Source organism: Triticum dicoccoides, chromosome 2A, assembly GCF_002162155.2.
Source record: "Triticum dicoccoides isolate Atlit2015 ecotype Zavitan chromosome 2A, WEW_v2.0, whole genome shotgun sequence".
NCBI classification, from domain to species: domain Eukaryota; kingdom Viridiplantae; phylum Streptophyta; class Magnoliopsida; order Poales; family Poaceae; genus Triticum; species Triticum dicoccoides.
This window is the reverse complement of record NC_041382.1, coordinates 617451132-617461411: the sequence shown is the minus strand read 5'-3', so window position 1 is coordinate 617461411 and position 10280 is coordinate 617451132.

Here is a 10280-nt window from a genome sequence, read left to right as displayed (position 1 = left end):
GGGAGGCGAGGCGCGGGCGGGATCTGGCGGCTCAGGCGGCCGGTCGGGCCGGGAGGGCCGCGGCTGGGCCCGACGGGCCTGGCAGGTGGCGCGACGAAGTGAGGAAGGGCAGCGGCCACGTGTCGCGCTGTTGTTGGCCCGGAGCGGTGGCGCGGCTGATGTGGCGGCCTCTGATTGGCCGGAGTGAGGTGGCTGAGGCGGTGGACACGTCCGGCGGCGGGACGGACATGTCCGGCTACGGGAGGAGGAAGAGGACTAGGGTTAGACTGCGCGAATTTTCGGGGAGAGCCACATATATATAGGTAGAGGGAGCTAGGAGTGTCCAAATTGAGCACGGTTTTCAGCCACACGATCGTGATCGAACGCCCGAGATGATAGAAGGGGTTTTGGTGGGTTTTGGGCCACTTTGGAGGGGTGTTGGGCTGCAACACACACGAGGCCTTTTCGGTCCCTCGGTTAACCGTTGGAGTATCAAACGAAGTCCAAATGGCACGAAACTTGACAGGCGGTCTGCCGATAGTAAACCAAGGCCGCATTACAATTCTCGCTCCAATCCGAAAATGTTTAACACCCGCACACGAAAAGAGGTAGAAAGGGACACCGGGTGACATAGGAGCGCCGGATTGCAAAACGGACAATGGGGAAAATGCTCGGATGCATGAGACGAACATGTATGCAAATGAAATGCACATAATGACATGATATGAGATGCATGACATGCAAGCAATGACAAGGTAACAACAACGAATAACTGGAGGACACCTGGCACATCGGTCTCCGGGCGCTACAACTTTAGTCGGACCGGATTCGATGAAAAGGGTCCTTATCCAGGGTAAATAGAAATTGGCATATCACGTTGTGGTTTTGGTGTAGGTAAGAAGCTTTCTTGCTAAGAAACCTATAGCAGCCACGTAAAAATTTGCAACAACAATTAGAGGACGTCTAACTTGTTTTTGCTGCCGTGTGATGTGATATGGCCAAAAGGATGTGATGAATGATATATGTGATGTATGAGATTGATCATGTTCTTTTAATAGGAATCACGACTTGCATGCCGATGAGTATGACAACCGGCAGGAGCCATAGGAGTTGTCTTAATTTATTTATGACCTGCGTATCAACATAAACATCATGTAATTACTTTACTTTATTGCTAAATCGTTAGCCATAGTAGTAGAAGTAATAGTTGGCGAGACAACTTCATGAAGACACGATGATGGAGATCATGGTTTCATGCCGGTGACGATGATGATCATGGCGCCCCGAAGATGGAGATCAAAAGGAGCAAAATGATATTGGCCATATCATGTCACTGTTTGATTGCATGTGATGTTTATCATATTTTTACATCTTATTTGCTTAGAACAACGTTAGCATAAATAAGATGATTCCTTATTAAAATATCAAGAATTGTGTTCCCCCTAACTATGCACCGTTGCTAAGGTCCGTTGTTCCGAAGCACCACGTGATGATCGGGTGTGATAGGTTCTAACGTTCGCATACAACAGGTGTAAGCCAGATTTACACACGCAATACACTTAGGTTGACTTGACGAGCCTAGCATGTACAGACATGGCCTCAGAACACGGAAGACCGAAAGGTTGAACATGAGTCGTACAGAAGATACGATCAATATGAAGATGTTCACCGATGATGACTAGTTCGTCTCACGTGATGATCGGACACGACCTAGTTGACTCGGATCATGTATCACTTAGATGACTAGAGGGATGTCTGTCTAAGTGGGAGCTCATTAAATAATTTGATTAGATGAACTTAATTATCATGAACATAGTCTAAAAACTTTGCAATATGTCTTGTAGATCAAATGGCCCACGCTAATGTTGCCCTCAACTTCAACGCGTTCCTAGAGAAAACCAAGCTGAAAGATGATGGTAGCAACTACATGGACTGGGTCCGTAACCTGAGGATTATCCTCATAGCTGCCAAGAAAGCATATGTCCTTGAAGCACCGCTAGGTGACGCACCTTTTTTCCCAGCAACTCAAGACGTTATGAACGCTTGGCAGTCGCATAGTGATGATTACTCCCTGGTTCAGTGCGGCATGCTTTACAGCTTAGAACCGGGGCTCCAAAAGCATTTTGAGCAACACAGAGCATATGAGATGTTCCAAGAGCTCAAAATGATTTTCCAAGCTCATGCCTGAGTCGAGAGATATGAAGTCTCTGACAAGTTCTACAGTTGTAAGATGGAGTAGAACAGTTCTGTCAGCGAGCACATACTCAAAATGTCTGGGTTGCACAACCGCTTGTCTCAGCTAGGAGTCAATCTCCTGGATGACGCGGTCGTTAACGGAATCCTTCAGTCGCTTCCACCTAGCTACAAGAGCTTTGTGATGAACTTCAATATGCAGGGGATGGAAAAGACCATTCCTGAGGTATATTCAATGCTGAAATCAGCGGAGGTGGAGATCAAGAAGGAACATCAAGTGTTGATGGTGAATAAAACCACTAAGTTCAAGAAAGGCAAGGGTAAAAAGAATTTCAAGAAGGACGGCAAGGGAATTGCCGCGCCCGGTAAGCAAGCTGCCGGGAAGAAGCCAAAGAATAGACCCAAGCTTGAGACTGAGTGCTTTTATTGTAAGGGAAACAGTCACTGGAAGCGGAACTGCCCCAAGTACTTAGCGGATAAGAAGGCTGGCAATACCAAAGGTATATGTGATATACATGTTATTAATGTGTACCTAACCAGCGCTCGTAGTAGCTCCTGGGTATTTGATACCGGTGCGGTTGCTCATATTTGTAACTCAAAACAGGAGCTGCGGAATAAGCGGAGACTGGCGAAGGACGAGGTGACGATGCGCGTCGGGAATGGTTCAAAGGTCGATGTGATCGCCGTCGGTACGCTACCTCTACATTTACCTACGGAATTAGTTTTAAACCTCAATAATTGTTATTTGGTGCCAGCTTTGAGCATGAACATTGTATCTGGATCTCGCTTAATGCGAGATGGCTACTCATTTAAATCTGAGAATAATGGTTGTTCTATTTATGTCAGAGATATGTTTTATGGTCATGCCCCGCTGGTCAATGGTTTATTCTTATTTAATCTCGAACGTGATGTTACACATGTTCATAGTGTGAATGCCAAAAGATGTAAGGTTGATAATGATAGTCCCACATACTTGTGGCACTGCCGCCTTGGTCACATTGGTGTCAAATGCATGAAGAAACTCCATGCAGATGGACTTTTGGAGTCTCTTGATTATGAATCATTTGACACATGCGAACCATGCCTCATGGGCAAAATGACCAAGACTCTGTTCTCCAGAACAATGGAGCGAGCAACCAACTTATTGGAAATCATACATACTAATGTGTGTGGTCCAATGAGTGTTGAGGCTCGCGGTGGCTATTGTTATGTTCTCACCCTCACTGATGACTTGAGTAGATATGGGTATGTCTACTTAATGAAACACAAGTCTGGGACCTTTGAAAAGTTCAAGGAATTTCAGAGTGAGGATGAGAATCAACATGACAGGAAAATAAAGTTCCTACGATCAGATCGTGGGGGAGAATATTTGAGTCATTAATTTGGCACGCACTTAAGGAAATGTGGAATCGTTTCACAACTCATGCCGCCTGGAACACCTCAGCATAATGGTGTGTCCGAACATCGTAATCACACTCTACTGGATATGGTGCGATCTATGATGTCTCTTACCGATCTACCACTATCATTTTGGGGTTATGCTTTAGAGACTACTACATTCACTTTAAATAGGGTCCGTCGAAATCCGTTGAGACGACACCGTATGAATTATGGTTTGGGAAGAAACCTAAGCTGTCGTTTTTGAAAGTTTGGGGATGCGATGCTTATGTCAAGAAACTTCAACCTGAAAAGCTCGAACCCAAGTCGGAAAAATGCGTCTTCATAGGATACCCTAAGGAAACTATTGGGTATACCTTCTACCTCAGATTCGAAGGCAAGATCTTTGTTGCCAAGAATGGATCCTTTCTAGAGAAAGAGTTTCTCTCAAAAGAAGTAAGTGGGAGGAAAGTAGAACTTGATGAAGTACTGCCTCTTGAACCGGAAAGTAGCGCAACTCAAGAAAATGTTTCTGTGGTGCCTGCACCGACTAGAGAGGGAGTTAATGATGATGATCAAGGAACTTCGGATCAAGTTACTACTGAACTTAGTAGGTCCACAAGGACACGTTCCACGCCAGAATGGTATGGCAACCCTGTCCTAGAAATAATGTTGTTAGACAACGGTGAACCTTCGAACTATGAAGAAGCGATGGCGGGCCCAGATTCCAATAAATGGTTTGAAGCCATTAAATCCGAGATAGGATCCATGTATGAAAACAAAGTATGGACTTTGACGGACTTGCCCGATGATCGGCGAGCCATAGAAAATAAATGGATCTTTAAGAAGAATACGGACGCGGATGGCAATGTGACCATCTATAAAGCTCGGCTTGTCGCTAAGGGTTATCGACAAGTTCAAGGGGTTGACTACGATGAGACCTTCTCACCCTTAGCGAAGCTGAAGTCTCTCCGAATCATGTTAGCAATTGCCGCATTCTATGATTATGAGATATGGCAAATGGACGTCAAAACGGCATTCCTTAATGGTTTCCTTAAGGAAGAATTGTATATGATGCAGCCGGAAGGTTTTGTCGATCCTAAGAATGCTGACAAGGTATGCAAGCTCCAACGCTCAATCTATGGGCTGGTGCAAGCATCTCGGAGTTGGAACATTCGCTTTGATAAGATGATCAAAGCGCTTGGGTTAACGCAGATTTATGGAGAAGTCTGTGTTTACAAGAAAGTGAGTGGGAGCTCTATAGCATTTCTCACATTATATGTGGATGACATACTATTGATGAGAAATGATATAGAATTCTTGGAAAGCATAAAGGCCTATTTGAATAAATGTTTTTCAATGAAGGACCTTGGAGAAGCTGCTTACATATTAGGCATCAAGATCTATAGAGATAGATCGAGACGCCTCATTGGTCTTTCACAAAGCATGTACCTTGACAAGATATTGAAGAAGTTCAATATGGGTCAGTCCAAGAAGGGGTTCTTACCTGTATTGCAAGGTGTGAGATTGAGCACGGCTCAATGCCCGACCACGTCAGAAGATAGAGAAAAGATGAGTGTCATCCCCTATGCCTCGGCCATAGGGTCTATTATGCATGCCATGCTGTGTACCAGACCTGATGTAAACCTTGCCGTAAGTTTGGTAGGAAGGTACCAAAGTAATCCCAGCATGGAGCACTGGACAGCGGTCAAGAATATCCTGAAGTACCTGAAAAGGACTAAGGATATGTTTCTCGTTTATGGAGGTGACGAAGAGCTCGTCATAAAGGGTTGCGTCGATGCTAGCTTCGACACAAATCTGGATAACTCCAAGTCACAAACTGGATACATGTATATTTTGAATGGTGGGGCAGTCAGCTGGTGCAGTTGCAAGCAAAGCGTCGTGGCAGGATCTACATGTGAAGCGGAGTACATGGCAGCCTCGGAGGCAGCACATGAAGCAATCTGGATGAAGGAGTTCATTACTGATCTAGGAGTTATTCCCAATGCGTCGGGCCCGATGACTCTCTTCTGTGACAACACTGGAGCTATTGCCCTTGCCAAGGAGCCCAGGTTTCACAAGAAGACCAGGCATATCAAGCGTCTCTTCAACTCCATTCGTGAAAATGTTCAAGATGGAGACATAGAGATTTTTAAAGTGCATACGGATCTGAATGTCGCAGATCCGTTAACTAAACCTCTTCCACGAGCAAAACATGATCAACACTAGAACTCTATGGGTGTTCGATTCATCACAATGTAACTAGGTTATTGACTCTAGTGCAAGTGGGAGACTGTTGGAAATATGCCCTAGAGGCAATAATAAAATGGTTATTGTTATATTTCCTTGTTCATGATAATTGTCTATTGTTCATGCTATAATTGTATTATCCAAAAACAGTAATACATGTGTGAATACATAGACCACAACATGTCCCTAGTGAGCCTCTAGTTGACTAGCTCGTTGATCAATAGATGGTTACGGTTTCCTGACCATGGACATTGGATGTCATTGATAACGGGATCACATCATTAGGAGAATGATGTAATGGACAAGACCCAATCCTAAGCCTAGCACAAGATCGTGTAGTTCGTCTGCTAAAGCTTTTCTAATGTCTAGTATCTTTTCCTTAGACCATGAGATTGTGCAACTCATGGATACCGTAGGAGTACTTTGGGTGTGCCAAACTTCACAACGTAACTGGGTGCCTATAAAGGTACACTACGGGTATTCCCGAAAATATCTGTTGGGTTGGCACAAATCAAGACTGGGATTTGTCACTCCGTATGACGGAGAGGTATCTCTAGGCCCACTCGGTAAGACATCATCGTAATGAGCTCAATGTGACTAAGGGGTTGGTCACGGGATGATGTGTTACAGAACGAGTAAAGAGACTTGCCGTAACGAGATTGAACAAGGTATCGGTATACCGATGATCGAATCTCGGCAAGTACTATACCGACAGACAAAGGGAATCGTATATGGGATTGATTGAATCCTTGACATCGTGGTTCATCCGATGAGATCATCGTGGAACATGTGGGAGCCAACATGGGTATCCAGATCCCGATGTTGGTTATTGGCCGGAGAGATGTCTCGGTCATGTCTGCATAGTTCCCGACCCCGTAGGGTCTACACACTTAAGGTTCAATGACGCTAGGGTTATAGGTAATATATGTACGTGGTTACCGGATGTTGTTCAGAGTCCCAGATGAGATCCCAGACGTCACGAGGAGTTATGGAATGGTCCGGAGGTAAAGATTTATATATGGGAAGTCCCGTTTTGGACACGGAAGTGTTCTGGGCGTTATCGGTAACATACCAGGACCACCGGAAGGTTTCAGGGGTCCACCGGGAGGGGCCACCAGCCCCGGAGGCCTGCGTGGGCCAAGTGTGGGAAGGGACCAGCCCCTAGGTGGGCTGGTGCGCCTCCCACAAGAAGCCCAAGGCGCAGGGAAGGGGAAACCTTAGGCTCAAATGGGCCTAAGGCCCACCTAGGGTGCGCCCCCTCTCTCCCCCTCTGGCCGCCCCCTAGATGCATCTAGGGCTGGCCGCCACCCCTAGGGGGGAACCCGAGATGGGGGCGCAGCCCCTCCCCTCCCCCTATATATAGTGGGGTTTGGGGGCTGCCAGAGACACGACTCTCCCTCTCTCTTGGCGCAGCCCTACCCCTCTCCCTCCTCGTCTCTCGCAGTGCTTGGCGAAGCCCTCCTGGAGTGCCACGCTCCTCCACCACCACCACACCGTCGTGCTGCTGCTGGACGGAGTCTTCCCCAACCTCTCCCTCTCTCCTTGCTGGATCAAGGCGCGGGAGACGTCACCGGGCTGCACGTGTGTTGAACGCGGAGGCACCGTTGTTCGGTGCTTAGATCGGTTTCGGCAGCGATCTAAATCGCTTCGTGTACGACTCCACCGACCGCGTTCTTGCAATGCTTCCGCATCGCGATCTTCAAAGGTATGAAGATGCACTCCCCAGTCGTTGCTAGTAAGCTCCATAGATTGATCTTGGTGATGCGTAGAAAATTTTAATTTCTGCAACGATCCCCAACAAGAGGGCCTTTCGTGCTTTTTAAAATCCAACAATCAGTCATCGCAGCTCAGGGGCATCCAGGTGGCACAGTCGGCACCACCGGTTAACCACCTTCTTTTTGCAGATGACATCCTGTTGTTTTTCAAAGCAAGTCGAGAAGGGGTGGAGGAAGTGTCAAACCTACTAGATGTTTATTGTAATGCATCTAGTCAAAGGGTAAACATAGACAAATCTTCAATATTTTTTAGTAAAGGTTGTCCCCAGAATGTGAAGGAGGAAGTAAAGATGCTACTTAATGTACAGAATGAATCTCTTAGTGAGAAATATTTGGGTATGCCCTCTGATGTGGGAAGATCAAAAAATGGCACTTCCAAATATTTGAAAGATAGAGTTTGGAAGAAGAACCAGGGTTGGCTTGAGAAACTAATTTCTATGGGAGGAAAAGAAGTGCTTATAAAGTATGTTGTGCAGGCCATCCCGGTTTATTCCATGGGATGTTTTAAACTTCCACGGGGGATATGCGAACACTTGAATGTGATGATAAGGAAATTCTGGTGGGGAGCAAAAGAAGGGAAGAGGAAATTTGTGTGGGTGTCTTCGGATGTGATGACCAAACTGAAATATTTGGGAGGCATGGGGTTCAGGGACCTTGAATTGTTTAATTTAGCGCTTCTAGCTCGTCAAGCATGGAGATTGTTAGAGAATCCAAATTCCTTGAGTGCAAAACTACTGAAGGTGGTATATTTCCCGGGAACATCTATTCTGCACGCACAACTAGGATCACACCCATCGCAAGTTTGGAGGACCATAGTGGAAGGAAGGCACGTCCTGGTTCAGGGATTGATTAGGCGTATTGGTGATGGGACATCCATGGAGATTTGGAACCACAACTGGCTTCCCAGGGAGAGATCAATGAGACCCATCACGACTGCAAATGGTAATCTTTTCCTTGTCTCAGAACTGATTGATGAGACATCCTCTAGATGGAGAGAGGACCTAGTTCGGCATACTTTCTTACCCATGGATTCAGAAGTGATTCGGGCATACCCTTATATACAAGGAACGTGACAGACTTTTGGTCATGGGCACATGAGAACAATGGTAACTTTACAGTTCGGTCGACCTATAAGATGCTCGTCAACACCAAGTACAGTCGCGAAGGTTGGTTGTTTCATGATGCTGGTAGCTCGAATACAGTGGACTCGACAAAGCAATGGACTAATCTATGGGGCTCCCAGATTCCTTCAAAGCTCAAAGTCTTTCTTTGGCGCTTGGCTAAACATTCGATACCCACCTTTGACGTACTAGAGCATAGAAACATGGCCGACTCTGCATGCTGCCCTCTTTACGGGGCTCCTGATTCATGGTGCCATGCTCTTCTGGACTGCTCTCCAACAAGATGTGTATGTGCATTGGCCAATGAGACGATGGTGCAGAAGATGACTGAAGTCACAGACACACATGCAAAGCAATTGATTTCAGCTATGCAGGACCCGTTATCGCACGTGGGATACACTAAGATGGTTGTGACACTTTGGGCAGTGTGGTATTCCAGAAGAAAAGTTGTTTATGAGCATGATTTCAGGCACCCTTGGCAACACATCACTTCATTAGGAGGTATATTCTTAAACTGGGAAACATAGAACAGAAGTTGAAGCCCACACAAACAGTGCAAAACAGAATTTTGGTGAAAGAGACATGTGTTAGGCCACCACAATGTATATGCAAGTTTAATGTTGATGGTGCTGTATCAAAGAGAGGTAATGGAGGGACACAACTGTGGTGTGTCGAGATGACCAAGGAATTTATATGGGATCGCAGTCAATTGCTTTTCTTGGAATTCTGGATGCACCTACGTTGGAGATACTTGCATGTAGAGAGGCACTAGCACTTGCTTTGAATCTTCAAATCTGGAAAGTCTTGGTGTCCTCAGACTGTTCTACAGCCGTCAAGGAGGTGAAGGCAGGAAAGGCACGACGTTGTGCTGCTATCATTAAAGAAATCAATGAAAGATCAAAGGAGTTTGAGAGTTATATTTTCATTCATGAGAGAAGAAGCAGAAACCATGAAGTGGATGCTTTAGCAAAATATTTCCTTTCTTTGGATATAGGTAGATATGTTTGGTTTGCTCAACCACGTGATATTGTAACGATTCCGGTGAACTTATTTGAATGAGAATCGTTTTTACCCCCCAAAAAACTAAGGCCTTCTTTGGTTCATAGGATTGGAAAATCATAGGAATAGGAAAGTCATAGAAAATGAGATGACATGCATCTCAAATCCTATGCATAGGAATAGAAAAAGAAATGCCCTTTGATTCACATTATATAATTTTTTTCATTGAGTCTAAGCTAATGTTTTTTTTCCTATGAAATGTGAAGGATATGAAGAATTCCTTCATAGAAATAGGATTTCATTCCTACAAACCAAAAAGCTCTGAAGGAATTTTTTCTATAGAAGTCCTATTCTATAAAAATCCTACAAAATTTCTCTAAATCAAAGGAGGCCTAAATCAGGCGCTAAAGGCGGCAAATAGGAATTGGCACGCAAAGATCACGCACTACTACGCCTACGGGCTGGCCACGGCCGTCCCGTCGAAATCGTAACCACCAAGAGCCCAACGTCCGGAAAAACTCGAAAAAATCCCAACGAGAAGCCCCGGAAAACCCACGCGGAAACCTCACACGTCGCCCTCTTTCCA